Source organism: Microcaecilia unicolor, chromosome 6 (genome assembly GCF_901765095.1).
Source record: "Microcaecilia unicolor chromosome 6, aMicUni1.1, whole genome shotgun sequence".
Taxonomy (NCBI): domain Eukaryota; kingdom Metazoa; phylum Chordata; class Amphibia; order Gymnophiona; family Siphonopidae; genus Microcaecilia; species Microcaecilia unicolor.
This window is the reverse complement of record NC_044036.1, coordinates 126322009-126334999: the sequence shown is the minus strand read 5'-3', so window position 1 is coordinate 126334999 and position 12991 is coordinate 126322009. Positions and strand designations below refer to the sequence as shown.

The 12991-nt window shown below is 39.5% G+C and overlaps 1 protein-coding gene across 1 annotated transcript in view; it reads left to right on the top strand.

Moving 5' to 3' along the window:
• The first annotated feature begins 447 nt into the window (after positions 1 to 447).
• The window catches only part of BRINP3 (BMP/retinoic acid inducible neural specific 3), a 505009-nt gene continuing 492465 nt past the window's right edge, over positions 448 to 12991 (top strand). Inside the window, exons 1-2 of the mRNA XM_030207490.1 lie at positions 448 to 519; positions 857 to 995. The gene's annotated coding sequence lies outside the window, so the exon portion shown is untranslated. The remainder of the gene's footprint in view (positions 520 to 856; positions 996 to 12991) is intronic.

Genomic DNA, 12991 nt, shown 5'->3' with positions numbered 1-12991 from the left:
CCCCTTGCCCCACTGGAGCAGAAGGTTCAACACTCTTCTTGAAAAAAAGGGGCTAAGTTTTAAAAGCTCACAGGGAAAAGAGGAAGGCTTGTGAGCCAGGGAATGCAGAAGTCACACAGCACCTGAAAGCATCCATAGGAGCCCCTTTTAGGGGGTTTGCGAACTTGGATATATTTTCCAACCTCCATTCTAAGGGACGCTCCGTCTCCAGAGCTGTTCAATCTGTGCTAAGACTTGCTGAGGACTAAGAGAAACAGGATTCTTAAAACATCAGAAAGAATTACATTTTGCAGCTGTGGGTTTTGTGTTGATTATAATTTCATCGTTTATGCATATGATTTTTTAAATTTGGTCATCCTCACATATCCCTGTTTATTTTGCAATAGGTTTTAATAGCATTCTCTAATTTAGTGACCTCTGTGGGGGGTCTTCGTAGCTGCCCACTGCCTCTCCTGTGTCCCCACAGCCTCTTGAACTCTCATTGGATTTTCTCCAGCTCCCCGAATCATTACAGCTGATGTAGGTAACTACTTCTCACTTTTCTCCCCCAGCTTAGAAGCATTATCTCACTTCTCCCTGCAGATTTCTCTGTCACCCCTTCCTGCTCTTCATTGGAGTCGGGGGTTGGCCCCCGCAGTCTTTCTCAGCACTACCCTTCTTTCCTCACTGCTTTACTGTCTCCTAATTATTTTGTCATTTTGCCTGAGGATCTTCACCAAGCTACTTGTCCTTCATTGTATTCGTACTTTGCCTCTTTTTGTTTTGTTGTATTTTTAAATATATATATATATATAGTTTGTCATAGTGGTTTTTCTCCTTGCAACCGGGGTGTTGTACTTTGGTGCTGTGCGACAAGGAGTTGCTGATGAATTCTGAAGTCCAGCCATGCCGTTTGCAACTCAGGCTTGAAATGTGATGGTCATGAAATTTATAGCGGAATTCTGGATATGTCTTGCAGAGCAGTGACATGACTTCGCTTTCTGAAATTCTAACCGGTAAGTGCTTATTCTGTAGGTGCTAATTATAATAATAATAATATTTATAAGGAGGAGATCCTACAGTAACCAACAGTTTCTTTATACTATCTTCAGTAAAGGGGGCTTTTAGATTAGTATAGGAATATACTATATATGTGAATTTTGATCTTATAGATGTTTAATTTTTAAATTACTACTGAACCAAGGAGAAGCTGTCCACTTAGCTAAACCCATTAATATGCCGGTCACAGCTGTGGAATCAAGGTTTATCAAGCACTACCATTCTCCCACATCCCTGCATATACACTGATTAATTTATCCATTGGATTTTCTAACCTTTACTATTACATCTTGCCACTAAGGAGGTTTCTTTTGTATGGGGGGGGGGGGGGGGGACAAATGGGTTAAGTTTTCCCAATTAAAAAACTGTATTCTTATAACACATGGTCAAATGATTTATGGTCAGTGAATTAAAACGCCTACTGTGGTTTGCTCCCTTGAGATTATTCCAGGTTTAGAAAAGTTCATTAGTGTTTCTTATTCTCTTATTGCTGTTCAGGTCAGGCGTTCTCATATTGTGAACCAATTAATTTTACACTATGTAGGAGAGAAGGGTTGGTATTTGCAAGCTAATTAACGTAGATGTGGGTTAGTCAATCAGCAATTCATAGGGAGCACTAGAATTCTGCAGAAGAATAGGTTTAAATGTGTGTAATTATTTTAAGTTTTCTATGACTTAGTGAGTACATAAACATAGGAAAAGTGGAATAGAATAATCGTGTGTGGTAGACCAGCAGTTTTTCTGCTGGCATTCACTGATAGCAGGGCATGTTCAGATTGAAGACTGGGGTGGGTGAGGGTGTGTCAGAGACAGTACTTTATACTAGCTGTAAGGCAAGGAGGGTGTAGTCAAAATTCTGTTTTCTTAGGTTTCTAATTAAAGTTAAACATATGTCCATTCTTTGGGCAATATAATTCATGCCTATTTTTTCGTTTAGCATGCCAGTCCAGAAGGTTATGTAGGTTCTTCAAGCGCAAAATAATTTTAAAGTGGAAGAGACATTTTTTGCTGGGAAGGGAGGGAGACGGGAGTACAGCTTATTTTAGCTTTTCATATTCTGGAATACCGGATATGTCTGTGTACCTAGGTGTATACCCGTTGCTGAAGAGAGTAGTTGTGTAACTCGTTGCTTTAACTTCACATTCTCATAGCGGTGCGTATGGAATTTAGCAAGAATCAGATTCTAGACAGGATTTCTTCGTCGTACTGGGAGTCCATCCTCTTATTAAGTACTGAGTGATGTGTTATAATTAAAAATTCCCTCCGGCCTGAGTAGCAGGTGCCAAAAAAGTTAGCAGTCTGTCTTCTGCAGCTGGACCTTCTCCAGCTTTACTATCCTTTCAGTCCAAATTCCTGCCTCTTTTTCCTCTGGAGCATTAATTGTGCTTAATCATTAAACTGTTAACCAGCAGGAGCTTTACTCCTTTACATAGCCTACAGGAGCAATGACATCCATACATTACACTCTTGGTGAACAGGTAATTTAACATTCTTTCCAAAACTTCCTGCTCAATAGCACTACACTGAATTAATTTTTGCAATAGTAAGTTACATCAAGCAAATACCTATTCCCTCCATCTAGCAAAAGTAAGTTGTATTGCTTAATGTTCTTGTCTCTTGCTCTTATAGCTCATAGTCTGTCTGCTAGGGAAATCTGTGTTTTGCAGATAAAAGGTTTTCAGAGTGTACTGTATGGTATCTGAGGGCTGCAGCTGTTTTGTAACTTTGTGTTGCTTTGTTTTCTTTGCCAAGTGGAAAAAAAATGTTGCTATTATGTTGGGATTTAACTAACACCCCGACACCAAACAGGGAAATAATCTGTTGCTGTTCTGTGTTTTGAATATTAAAACAATTGTGGATGGTTAATTTATGTTTGGTCCCCTGGCTTTTACAACTTGGCATTGGTGGAGCAAATGTCAGACTGTCTTAGGAATAAAATCAACATTGTTCATAAAGTAGCCTGGTGATCTGAGGATGGAACAACTTAGGTTTCAGTTACTTTGCTGAATTAACATATTGAAGGTAGCTAGATATAGCAGCATGCCAAATAATTTACTGCAGTTAATACTAGCTTAATGGCATGGGAACCCTGCAGTACAGTAGACTCCTGTTATATCTGAAGTTAATTGAGGTATTCACCAGTTAGCAAGCATAGCAAATCCATTCTCAGTGAATGATGTGACTGTTCACAGAGCAGGGAAATAACATCACTGGATTTTGGGGTGACTCCATTTCTAAGTAGACTGAGAACCAGGGAATCCGGAGTTCAAATCTTGCTTCTCGTACTGACACTTCTTGTGACCAAGTCATGTCATCTTTCATTACCTCACACATAACTTGGATTGTAAGTCTACATGGAAAGATACATAACCTGTGTACCTGATTGTAACGGGCCTTGAGCATGAATTTTGAAATGCAACCTAATCAAATCCAAGTATAACTCTTAGATCTTAAGTTCATCTAGATAGAATTCATTTCTTTTTACTGGTTGTTAGTACCATAAATTAAACTCTGGAATTCATTGCCAGAGAATGTGGTAAAGACAGTTAGCTTAGCGGAGTTTAAAAAAGGTTTGGACGGCTTCCTAAAGGAAAAGCCCATAGACTGTTATTAAAATGGACTTGGGGAAAATCCACTGCTTATTTCTGGGATCAGCAGCATAAAATGTTTTGTACTTTTTGGGGATCTTGCCAGGTATTTCTGACCTGGATTGGCCACTGTTGGAAACAGGATGTTGGGCTTGATGGACCTTTGGTCTGTCCCAGTATGGCAATACTTATGTACTTATATGTACTTAGAGATACTGGTGTTAAACTGGGCCATTGTTTCAATATCCGTGAATTTGTACAGTAAGGCTGAAACAGCTTACTAGAAGCTTCCACATGTGAATTGTCATCACCTGATCACTTAAGCCTTTATCATCTTCACATGTTCAAATATAACAGATTAGTTGTGCTCCAAGATGTTTTCTTCTTTTGTTTCAAATTTGACAGTCAGACACCAGTAGGAGGTGCCCCTAAGCACACTCCCATAGGTACTGGACACTGCTGCTGTTACATCCTCTGCTGAGTCTGAGATCCCAATCCCATGCCCTCATTTTCTTGTAATGGACTGTTCTGTAGCTTGCAGTGAGAACACAGGTTGAGACTGGTGCTACATGCATTTACTATGAGAGAGAGAGAGAGAGATATGATCAGAAGGGGTTAACGAATTTGTAACAGGCTGCTTCAGACTCTAGCTTAGACCTCACAAACATAGAAGCCAATCATAACCAACAGAGGTATGAACTATATTCTATGTAGGATAATGTAACACAGCAAAGTGTAGAAAAGGGGGTCTAAACTATTCTTGGAAGTCAGGAATCTCTCTCTCTCTTGAGCTGTTGAAGCCTTAGATATGCTGCATATAAAGAGGTAAGAGCTGACACATGGCTTGCATGTTATTACTTAACTCATTGTCTCTTGCCCCATCCCACTCTTATGATTTCTGTTGCTTTCTCCACTTCGGATACAGAGGCACAGTTCCGTGCCCAGTTTGGTTCATGGACTGGCTGCAAATGTGATTATTAGTTTAGCCAAACAGCAGTGCATGAGATGGATCAGATGCAGTTTTCTTCAGAAGTCTTTTCCTGTTTCAAAAGGGAACTGCAGCACCCTTAAACATACCTGATAGTCCATCAAAATCTACTATGTCATCAGTATTGCAAGCAAATGTTAATACAGGCAGGTCAAAAGAGAATGGCTCCAAAAAAGTGAGACTGTACATGATGATAAATGAGCAAAATTCATTTTTTAACAGTATCTACTGAAATAACTATGTCATTTTGGAAATTACATTGAAAAACATGTTAATCCTTCTAATTGGAGAGCTAACAGTTCTGGACTGAATATATAATCTTTGTCAGATTCCTGGTTCTTGTCCTCAGTATGTGCTCCATAAACACAAAATGCAGGTTTTATATTTAAACATTAGGAAACACATTCTGTGTGAAGAAAAACAAATATAAATACATTATGATCTCTGCCAGTGATGGAATACATCCTTGCAAAACTTTTTACACTGAGGAACTACACCTTTAGGTAAATTTTTGGGAAGGTGATCTGCCTTCGCTATTGATGAGACTCAACACATTGTATATATTACTTTAGTATGCTCCAGAGAGAATCAGTGACTTGAATTACTGCTAATTAAAGGACAAAGGAGGGAGATGAAAAGACTGGAGTTACTTTCCATTGTTGTCACTTCTGATGGCTACTTAAACACTAACCCCCCTATAAAGCACACCTAGACATCTGCGCCAAAATCGGGGTGGATTCTATATCAATGCATGTCACTTAACAAGCTAATGAGCACTAATTGGCACTGATAAGAATTTAGGCGCGCACAACACACTAAGCATATTCTGTAATGCTGTGTACCAAACTTCTAATACGTGTAGGGAAATGGGCGTGATTATGGGCAGGGAAATGGGCATGTCATGGGCATTCCAAAATTTCCGTGCCTAGTTATAGAATATGATCCAGTGTGCGTAATGCTGGGATTTATGCCACATTTTCATTAGTATAAATGGATGCGCATAGTTTTAGGCGCTGAAATATCAACTAAACCTATTCTATATACTGCACCTAAATCTAGGTGCCAATTATAAAACATGTTTAGTCGACACTGATTTTGATACTGATTGTTTAGGTGCCATATATAGAATCTCCCCCTGAAGGTCTTTTTAGAACTGACATTTTTTTGTTCTGTATTTCATTGGGGAGGGGGGGAAGTTCTGTTGGACTTCCTCAAATATTGCCAGCACTTGCTGATGGAGAACCAAGAACAACATTTCCTTCTAAATAAAACTTTTTCAACTAACTCATTCAATGCTTGCTCTGTTTATTGTTACACTGACAAGGACTGATCTAAGTTTTAGATTGTAAGTACCAATTATTTAGTTGAATGATATAGAGGCTTACACAGAAGTCATTGCAAGTGTTAAGGAAATCCAAACTCTGTGGTGCTCTCAGAGCAGTTACCTTCTATCCTAGTTGGGTACTATCCTTCCTCATAATTATTTACGTTTTACCTCACAGATAAATGATGTCCGACTACTTGTTTTTTTAACATAGTTATTTTTTTATTTCTTTTTGAAGCTGGCATATAAATTCAAAAATGGATAAACGATATATTTGCATTAAAGGGGAAAAAAATCAGGAACATACTTCTTGTGTCTAATATCATGTGGTCTGGAATGTCTTAAATGCCTGTACATGGTTTCAAGGCACTCTTCAGGCCAAATGGTATGGTTTTGCTAAAATATAGATTTTTTTAAAAAATGTGAATGAATGAAATCAGAAAGAAAAAGGACTCAGGAAGAGAGAGAAATACAAAGAATGGGGATTCCTACTCTGTGAAAAAAGGGACTCAGTGCAGGTTAGAGGATCTTTCCCCTTAACCTTGAGAAGAGAGAGAATCAGAGGGTGCAGGAGAGAACTAGTTGTTAGCGCAGGACACCGAGAACCACAAAATCCAGATATTGAATTTACTTCTTCCACTGATGCTTCTTGGACAAGTAACTTTGCCCTCTATTGGTATAAGTGCAAATTACATTGACATGTGTAAATGCAAGTTAACACACTTTAATTAATGTGATCACCATTAATCTCAGTGACGCCTATTTACTAAGTCACAGGTGTGTTTACTAAAATGCAGTACATTTTGCAGTTACCATGAAGTGCCAAAATTAGTGTGTGGGAACTTCAAAACCTCTGTGTTAAATGTCAGGTGCAGTCCCAACAATTTCTCAATCAGCACAGAGGAAAGTTCTTTACCATGTATTAAATGCATTGCACATAACATGATGCAGTTAACTACACCTATTAAGGAAGCATTAACTGTACTGTAATGTGTAGTACCTACCTGTGTATTTACTGTAAGGCACAGTCAGTCCCTGCCCATTCTCTTCCTACACCCCATTAGCTGTAATGCAAGAATTATCATATATTAAGTACTAATGTGCATCAGATTAGAACTACCATCCAGCTACCTCGTGCCCAAAGCGGTAATTCTATTTTTGATGCACGTCCAAAACGTGCAGCAGGATATAGGCGCTAACTGGGTGGTAATCAGCAGTGTATGCTTACTGACAATACCACCTGGTTAACGCGTGAAAAATGTCAGGAAGTATTTTATCACGGAGAGAGTGGTAGATACTTGGAATGCCCTCCCGCGGGAGGTGGTGGAGATGAAAACGGTAGCGGAATTCAAGCATGCGTGGGATAAACATAAAGGAATCCTGTGCAGAAGGGATGGATCCTAAGAAGCTTAGCCGAGATTGGGAGGTGGGGCTGGTGTTTGGGTGGTGGGGCTAGATCTGGGCAAGACTTCTACGATCTGTGTCCTGAAAATGGCAGATAAAAATCAAGCTAAGGTATACACAAGAAGTAGCACATATGAGTTTATCTTGTTGGGCAGACTAGATGGACCGTGCAGGTCTTTTTCTGCCATCATCTACTATGTTACTGCTAAGTCAATAGGTGGTGGCAAGGTCTCAGGACCAAAATGGATGTGCGCTCATTTAAATTTTGCCGCAAAATTTTCGGCCACAAAAGAAAGGCTGTTTTGCAGGTGTGCTGAAAAATGGACCTGCTTGTATCCAATACATGTGCCTACACCAGCATAGGCCATATTACGGCGCGCTCTACTAAAAATACCCCTAAATGTTGTGTTATCTATTACTGTGGTACTTTAAGCCCCTAATTCTTTAAAAGGTACAAAAATTGTGCATGCAGTTTAATTGAATAATGGGCCAAATAGCGCCAACAATTAGATTTAATTGGCATTTACGCATGTAAAGTTAGGTGCTGGATCCACGCCTACATGCAATTGGACAAAGGGGTGCAGAAATGGGAGGGGCATGGGCATTACATGGGGAGGGTGTTCTTCAAATTAATGTACATTGTTAGAGAATAATGGGGATATGCACCCGATGTAGGCGCGTTGGTGCAAATGGCTGCACCTAAAGTTAGACACGATTCCTGGGCATAAGCGCTATTCTATAAACCATGCTTAACTTTAAGCATGGATTATAGAATAGTGCTTTTTCAGTGCTGATTTTTTTTGGCACCATTAATAGCTAATGTTGCTTAGTAAATAGTGCTCTGAGCACATAGGAGGCAATTTCATAATAAGGAGGTGGCCTATTAACATGGGTAGTGAGCCTATTCCATAAGGACACTTGGGGGCTCATTTTCGAAAGAGAAAAACATGTAAAAAGTGGCATAAAGCAGCATTTGGATGTTTTCTCACAAAAACGTTCAAATCAGTATTTTCGAAACCTGTTTTTCAGACGTTTTTCTATGCTGTTTGTCTGAAGTGTGTCCAAATCTTAAGGGGTGTGTCAGGGGCACATTAAGGGTGGGATTTGGGCATTCTTAAAACTTGGACATTTTTCAGCCATAATGGAACAAAACTAAACTAAAAACAATGACGTTTTGAGCTAGACCTGTTTTTATAACGAATAACACACAAAAAGGCGCCCTAAATGACCAGATGACCACTAGAGGGAATCGGGGATGAGCCCCCAATACCCCTCCAATGGTCACTGACCCCCTCCCACCCCCTCCAAAATGTAAATAAAAATATGACTTACCAACATCTATGACAGCCTCAGATGCTATAGCCAGGTCTATTAGAGCAGCATGCAGGTCCCTGGAGTAGTGTAGTGGTCAGTGAAGTGCACTATGGAGTGGGGGACTCGGGTCACTACCTCTACATTTGTGGTAGAAACTGTGACCCCTCTCAAAGTCACCAAAATTCTGCTGTACCTACATATAGGTTCCCCCCTCACCCATAAGGGCTATTGTAGTGGTGTACAGTGGGGGACAGTGGGTTTTGGAGGACTCAGGGGTCAAGATAAGGGAGCAAAGGTGAGATGTTTATCTGGGAGCATTTTTATGAAGTGCCCTCTAGAGTGCCCCATTGCTCTCCTGTGATGTCTGGGGGACCAGTCTGCTAAAAGTGCTGGCTCGTCCTACATCCCAATTTTGCATTTATTCCTTTTTTTTTTTTTTTTTCAAAAATGGACCAAAAACCAAAACATCCAAAGCACAAAACCTTGTTCAAAATAGTATTTTGGAAAAAAAAAAAAAACGTTTTTCTTTTTTGAAAATGACCTTCTTTCCTATTCGGGTTTTGTACATTTTATGCAAAACGTCCAAAGTCAGACTTAGATGTCATATTGAAAATGCCCCTTTTGGACACTCGAGTGTCTTTACAGAATATGAGTGTAAACCCAGCATCACATGCTTAAATATAGGTCCAAACATTTATGACATCTATGGTTTGTATAAATGTAAAGGGGAGATTCTATATATAGTGGCTAACAAAATCCATATGGAAAACATTTCCAACTAAGAGTATTATATAAGTGGTGCCTAGATTTTTTTTTTGAATTGTGCTCAAAGAGTCACTAGTGAATTGAGGAGCACACAGCAAAAAGGTTTGTTTCCCCCTGAGGCAGCAGTACGATACTGCGAAACGCCGGCTGACGGTGGAGACATCCAATCTGCTCATAAGCTTAGTACAAATTATTAATGTTAATTGACTCATTAATCAATTAGGTTGTGCATGCATCTCTGCATCGCGGCCTTTATATAATCCGGGCGTTAATGTCTCTCAGATCTACACATACTGTTAAAAAATTTCTCTTGTATGAGTATTAAATGAAGAGCAGAGTTTTGTTCTTGAGAATCTTGTCTCTAAACCTCTTGTTCCAATCGCCAAAAAAAACTCTTCATCACTTAGGAAAGAGCATTGTAATTTATAAGGCAAATGAAATGATTTAAATGTGTTAATCCCTCAGTTGAATTCAAATCTCACCTAATCAGCACTGAAGACGGTCTGATTTATGATTTGCAAGCAAAAAGTATAATGTTTTGCTTAAACAGTTATACAGTACATGACTTATGGAAAGGCTGTGATTTATGTGCCATTTTCATATTGCAAAATTGAAAAAAGTTACAGTATGCTCCATAGACTATATTTTGTGAAAGAGAAAGGTTTCCTTTGCTTCCCTTTGCTAGAGAGGGTTTTATTTCATAATTTGTGAACATAAGAAATGCTAAGCGGGTTAACAGAATCCTAATTCTGGTTCATTCAGACAAATAAAGACAAGAGTTTAATTTTACAGAAGTATAGTCCCTTAACTGAGAAAGGTGGAAGGAGTGAACACAGCATATATAGAAACATGGATGGATAGAGGCATTCCCAATATCTGGAGATACTTGCAAAAGAACCTAAGAAATCTTTCTAGTGAGCAAATTCCTTTAAACCATTCAGCATTTTGAGGGTAATTCTATATGCTATACTATGCTATGGTATTCTGTTTGAATACTGCACAAATTATCCAAGAAAGGGACTTCTAGGCAGTTCACAATAAGAAAAGCTCTTCTCATCAAGAGAGAACAAAACAATTTTATATCATGACAACAATAAAATAGCATTAAAAAATCTTTAAAACTCAAAAACCTAAGAAGACTCAAAGAGGAAAGTTTTCAAAAGTTTCCAAAATTGTACAGGTGACAATTTTTTTTTCAGACTTATTGGTAATAAGTTCCAGAATCTAGTTCCTTGGGCTGAAAATAGCTTATCATGTATAGTTTTATAACGTATTTTCTTAGTGTGTGAAAATCCCAAATATAATGTCCTTGAAAAACATAGATGTCGGCCTTGCAATGAGTCAGCTAATAGATCAGCTACCCCCTCAAAATTTAATCCATATATAGCTATGTAAATCATGTTAATAATTTTAAACTGTATATGCTGTTTAACCATCAACCGATGCAGATCGTGTAAGACTGGAGAGGTTCTATCAAATGTATTCAATCCATAGATAAGTCTAGCTATCGTATTTTGCTATAATAAGTGCTAACGTTTACACACTGATGATATGCGCAAATGAGGAAAATAATGGCATATACGCACATCTGTGTACACTCCTGAAATCTCAACCTCGATCCAGGACAAAATCTCAGCTTGCTTGTCCGACATTGCTGCTTGGATGTCTCAACGCCATCTAAAGCTCAACATGACCAAAACTGAACTTCTCATTTCCCCCCTAAACCCACCTCCCCTCTTCCCCCTTTTTCTATCTCTGTTAATGGCTCTCACATCCTCCCTGTCTCCTGGGCTCATAACCTTGGAGTCATCTTTGATTCCTTTCTCTCCTTCTCTGCGCATATTCAACAGATTGCCAAAACCTGTCGTTTATCTACAATATTAGCAAAATTTGCCCCTTCCTTTCTGAATACGCTACCAGAACCCATATCCACACCCTTGTCACCTCTCGCTTGGACTATTGCAATTTGCTTCTAACCGGTCTTCCGCTCAGCCATCTCTCTCCTCTCCAATCTGTGCAAAATTCTGCGGCACGACTTATTTTCCACCAGAATCATTATACCCACACTAGCCCACTCCTCAAGTCACTTCACTGGCTCCTTTTCCACTTCCACATTCAGTTTAAACTTCTCGTACTGACCTTTAAATGCATCCACTCTGCAGCCCCCCATTACCTCTCCACTCTCATCTCTTCCTACATTCCTCCCCGTGAACTCCGCTCACTGGACAAATCTCTCTTGCCGTCCCCCTTCTCCTCCACTGCTAACTTCAGGCTTCGCGCGACACCTTATGCCTGGAATAGACTTCCTGGACCTATACGTCTAGCTCCATCTCTACATGTTTTCAAATCCATGCTGAAAACCCACCTTTTCACTGCTGTTTTTTAGCTCCTAGCCACTACTCAATTGCCCTTCCCTTGTCCCTTCCTTCCTTCTCACTCATTACTTCCCTCACCCGTAACTGTCTTGTCTGTTTGTATTATTTAGATTGTAAGCTCTTTTGAGCAGGGTCTGTCTCTTTGTATCAGGTGTTCAGTGCTGCGTGCATTTGGTAGCGCTATACAAATGTTAATAATAATAATAATGCTGCCTACGCGCTATTCTTTAAATATACACAAATCGCAAAGAGTGCTGGATTCAGTAAACGGTGTTCAAAATTCATTGCTGAAAAATCAGAGCTGAGTGGTATTCGATAATGGGCACTCCAGGATGGGTTCCCCTTATAGAATATCATGTAGCTCTGTGATCTGCACTCAAATGTGGGCGCCAAACGTTACACCAACTTAAACCATGTGCACATTTAGCACACGAGTTGGAGGCAGACCTGCAGTATTTTATAACACTGCATGCATCTTAAGAGAATGTCCCTGACCTACCCAAGGCCCTCTCATCATTATGCCCCTTTGCAGATCCACACAGAAACAATTAGGTGCCATTCTATAAATGGGCGCAGAAGTGTGATTTTGCACGGATTTGCTGTTTCTGCCCCATTTTGGCACCTTGCATTTGTTAGAACTAGGGCTATACATCAACTAAAACCTTTAATCACATGATTAATCTAGATCAACATTTTTTAATCATGATTAATTACATAAAGCACTCCCTCACATTTCCTCCTGTATAGTGCAATGTATAGACAACAGATGTAAATTCTCAAAACTGAGCTAGCGGAGCTACTGTTAGAGATATGTAATTTATATTTAAAATCAAGCATGGTAAGGAAGATTGGAGGGTGGCCAATGTAATGCCGATATTTTAAAAAGGTTCCAGAGGAGATCCGGGAAATTATAGACTGGTGAGTCTGACGTCGGTGCCAGGCAAAATGGTAGAGACTATTATAAAGAACAAAATTACAGAGCACATTCAAAAGCATGGACTAATGGGACAAAGTCAACATGGATTTAGTGAAGGGAAGTCTTGCCTCACCAATCTGCTACATTTCTTTGACGGGGTGAACAAACATGTGGATAAAGGTGAGCCGGTTGATATTGTGTATCTGGATTTTCAGAAGGCGTTTGACAAAGTACCTCATGAAAGACTCCAGAGGAAATTGGAGAGTCATGGGATAGGAG